We start from the raw sequence: 4,710 nt of genomic DNA, 5'->3' as shown, positions 1-4,710 counted from the left end.
GAAAAGAAAAGAAAAGAAAAGAAAAGAAAAGAAAAGAAAAGAAAAGAAAAGAGAAAAGAAAAGAAAAGACAAAAGAAAAGACAAAAGAAAAGAAAAGACAAAAGAAAAGAAAAGAGAAAAGAAAAGAGAAAAGAAAAGAGAAAAGAAAAGAAAAGAAAAGAAAAGAAAAGAAAAGAAAAGAAAAGAAAAGAAAAGAAAAGAAAAGAAAAGAAAAGAAAAGAAAAGAAAAGAAAAGAAAAGAAAAGAAAAGAAAAGATAAAATTATGTGATTTGTTAGACAGGTTTTTCTTGCCCTAAAAATAGGTTTCTCAGTTTCTCTGGAAATTAGTTATAATGTGCAGTCCGTTCTTACAAACCTTTCTGGAAATTGATTGGATAGCCCCAGAGGTCTTTGGTGATCTTGATCCCCTCCTACATTCCCTGCCCACTTTTCAGCCTCATTCCTGCAGTTGCACAGTACTGTGTTTTGCTTATTTCCAGAAACAAGTGCAAGGATATTTGTCTAGAAAAAATGCTGCCCCTATCTTCTCATAACCCCCTTCTCCAGGCAAGATTTATTTTTTCTTAGAGTTGCTATTATCAGTGATCCTTGGTTGGCTCCACAGTGAACACAGTAGCTATTGGCCCCTATGTTCTGGGATTCTACAAGATTGATCTCCATGCTGTCTCCTTCCAGTGGTTTTATTAAAACTTTCCCACAGAAATTTATCAGCAAAAATGGTAGAAATATCTGTAACTTTTAATTAATGTGATAGCACTGCAAGGAGTACTTTAAGGACATCAGGCATTAAAATGCAGACCATGGTATGTGCTGAGTTTTTCTGTCCTGGGAATCTAGACACAATGGAGCCATGTCTAACTTTAACCACTCTGCAATTATTTTTTCAAGGTAAGAATAAAATGTACTCATTTGACTTTTTAAATTTGTTTAAGTTTCTTTTGGCTTAAACAATCACCCATAGGGCTTTTATCATTAAGTTTTGCACAACAAATCTATACACAAGATTGCTTCAAAGTCACTACTGGTATTTTCTGGAGAGTCTAGAATTTCACTAGAGATTGCCTTGCCCGAGGTAGCTTATTTATTTCTCATAACAGCCATTTATAGATAATCCGTCTCTAGCATCATTGTTTTTGAAGAAGTCATTTTTTCTTGGTAGGAGATTGTTTATATTTGAACTGTGTCCAGGTAAGACCATTAAATACACAGTTCGGACCTTTTTCTATGTCATAGATGCTTACACAGACCAAAATGCTGCTTGAAAAAAATCAGATTGGTTTTAAACTGAACCTACAGATATAAATTCTGCAAGATATTTAACTAAAAGTTTTACTTGTTTTTCATGTTAAATGCAAAAACCTAACTACTTCTCTCTACCAGCAAAATGATGGAAGAGATTATTTTGAAAAACACAGTAGTGAAATGCCCTTTACAACAAAATACTAGAAGTGGAAATATCTTTTTCTGTGTTAATCTTCAGTTTATTTCTGAAATTTTGGAATTCTTCTTAAACTTAGTGTAGCAATGCTAACCACATCAAATCTGCAAAGACTTTTTTCTCTTTTTATTCCCTCTGTGTCATCTCTTCTCTTCCACGACAGAACAGATTTTTATAAGTAGGACTTTATGATGATTTTTTTTATACAGTTACCCACATTGTTAAATATTACATGGTCAGCATTAACAGAAGAACATGCTGTTAGTGCACAGAACAGTGAGAGATTACTTCAGAATGAGATACACATGTAGCAATAGAATGAATACATTGTCATCTTGTTCTGTAAAAGGTGTGTTTCAGTGTAGGAAATAAATCTCAACATACTAAGTCTAAAAAGACATTCTGCTGTTTGTGACAGTTTGGTGCAGCCAAGGTGTTACTGTCTACAACTCACTCCATGTAAGGAACTGATGATTCCTATACATTTTAAATTAGCAGAAATATTTAGAAAATTATGAAGAGAACTCCTTTAAGGGAGGTTAGAGGTGTAGCGTTTGTAAGATGCAGTTTTTGAGAGGGCTGTGCTTGATTTTCTGCTATTACTTGTTTAGATTTCCACACAAACTATAAGAACAAGGCGGAGAATCAAACCAAGAGTCACCATTACATAGGTCAAATAGCAGGAAACATAGATAGATGTCTGAGGAAAACGAGGAACAACAAAAGCAGAGGTGATATTCCTCCTCATATTCTTCCATTTTCCCTCTCATTTTCACTTTAGAGGATTTTCTGAGCTACATCTTGTTTTTCACATTTTATATTCCTCAGTGTTGGGATTTTTGTGGTCCAACATGGTCTTTTTAAATGTACATCATTTGTTGCATCTACAAGGAATTCTTTGTAAGGAATTAATAGGATTATTGTCTACTGAGTGAAGAAATAATTATTGGGTTTTTATTTGTTTAAATGACAGTATGCCTACTTGAATATTTGCAAATGTCTCTTTCCTTGGTATACCAATGCATGGCATTCTGTTGCCCGAAACCATGGAGCCATTTCTGAGAAAACTTAATTCAGAATTAATTGTGTGTTAACTGGTACATCTCAGTCTGAGTGTTTGTCGCTACTGCTCCAGGATCTGTGTTGATTCCGGAATGTTGTTTAAATGTATATTTTAAATTCTTGTTCATTTTGTGGGGAATATTTCTATTTTAGTTTTCAATCATTCATTGGCTATGCATTTTTCGTCAGTTTTGCAGAGAATATTTTAAATCTTCAATATGAACATCAGCTGCTACCAAAGTGGTTATATTTTTCCTTCTGGGATGCTCTCACAGCTTTGGCTGGCAGAGCTACTGAGAATATATCCTCCTATGCATTCTGAGTCAGAGTAAATTTTCTTACATGTGGCTCAGTAAAGCCTTAATTTAAAAGGCAGTAGAAAGCTACCAGTAGAGTGTAGTCAATAAGAAAATCTCAGTTCCCAAACAGATTGGAAAAATTATCTTTAGTGATCTTTACAAAAAGCTGTTAGAGAACTTATTACTATAGGTTTCCACTCAGGGGAAGCTTTGATAAGAATTGACCTCTGGGCCCAACATTAAAGATACTGTCATTATTTGTTAACCTAATGTTCTCTTGTTCTAGGTAAATTTCCATTAAGTGCTTTCTATGCTGTTTTTTACCTCATTAAAAGAATACATTTCCGTGAAGCTACAAGATTTACACTACAAATTCACAGATTTCTCAATCTTGTCTGTGTTTTGCTAAAGTCCTTGGTAAAAATCACTGATATCTCGATTCTGAAGGACTGAGCTTTCCTGCTGATGGAGAAAAGTATGTACCAATATTATTTGTGATTTCAATATTTGAAACACAGGTTGTTATGATTTCAATCTATTGGGCTTCATTGGCTAGGGTAAAAAAGATTCAATGTTCGTTTTCAAGATCTACTTTACAACTTTGAGAAGTTTTAAAGAGGTAAGTGAACTGTAAAATGTGAATGACTATTAGTCTTAAATTATGCTGCTTGATTAAGCCGATAATAACTGCTGGTCATTTTGAGGTAAAAGCAGTATCATCACTTCAAGTGTATAGAAAATCAAAAAATGGTGCTTAGTTTCTGTAGTATACAGAAAGTATAATAAAGAATCTTAATTGATGGTAATTGCATTTGACTCTAAAACACTTCTATAATTTCCATATTGATTAAAAATACTTCTTTTTCTTCCTGGATTGTTGAGTTTATTTCACTTAATTGATGTTAGCAATTATAGCAACCAAGGTTCCTCTGTAACAGTGGCTTTCAACCTCCTTCAGATCCTGACAGAATTTAAACTGGACCCTATATAAAAAAAATTAACCAACTGGCAGTTGGATTAATTTATTTTTTTTTTCTTACTTGTCTTTCACAGACTACATTTTTGTACTTCAAAAGCCTTTACATGTCCATGTAACACTACTTTAGTAAACATTATCCATATTGTCCATAATCAGCTAAACCAAATAATTCAATCCAAATCTTCATCAAAATTTCAGTTGCTCTTTCCATGTCTAGGATTGAATAAAATCTAACCCCTTTTGTCTGAGTGACAATGTGGAATTAAGGCCTGAATTCACCATCTGCACCTTCTATTAGCTATTTATACATGTATCTCCCAATACCATCTAGGCTTTGAGCATAGCATCATTTTGGTTTATTTTCCCACAAGATACAAAGTAATGAAAAAGTAGCCTTGGCAAATAATTGCCTTAATGTTAAGTAATAACTAAAGCTATCTGAAAATAGCTAAATATCTCCAGAAAGCATTTTCCAGTGTGTGATAACAGCGTTTGGGTTTTTTTGTTTGGTTTGGTTTGGTTTGGTTTGGTTTGGTTGGGTTTTTTTGGTGAATTGACCAGTGCCAAGTGTAGCCCATGTCTGACGGATACAAATTCTTGCCACACTTCCTGCTTTCCATTGCCTAATGGCCTGCACAGAGAGCCTGTCCAAACTGCCAACCTCATTCAGAAGAAGGGTGTATGAAATGGCCACAGTGAGGCAATTAAATCCGGACACTTGTTTAGACACAGCAGATTAGCAGCAGATAAGAGGGACACTGTCTGATGTGCTTGAGAGGGAAGATCATCAGGAACAGCCTGGTGTCTAGCAGCCTTATGAGAAGACATGATGTTCCTATGATTATTTGTCAGATTCTCACACAGGAAAATATTTTGTTTATATTTTACTCCATTGAATTAGATTTTCTTCTATTTTGTATTATTTTACCTA

This window comes from Sylvia atricapilla, chromosome 2 (assembly GCF_009819655.1).
Source record: "Sylvia atricapilla isolate bSylAtr1 chromosome 2, bSylAtr1.pri, whole genome shotgun sequence".
NCBI classification, from domain to species: domain Eukaryota; kingdom Metazoa; phylum Chordata; class Aves; order Passeriformes; family Sylviidae; genus Sylvia; species Sylvia atricapilla.
This window is presented reverse-complemented; position numbering follows the sequence as displayed.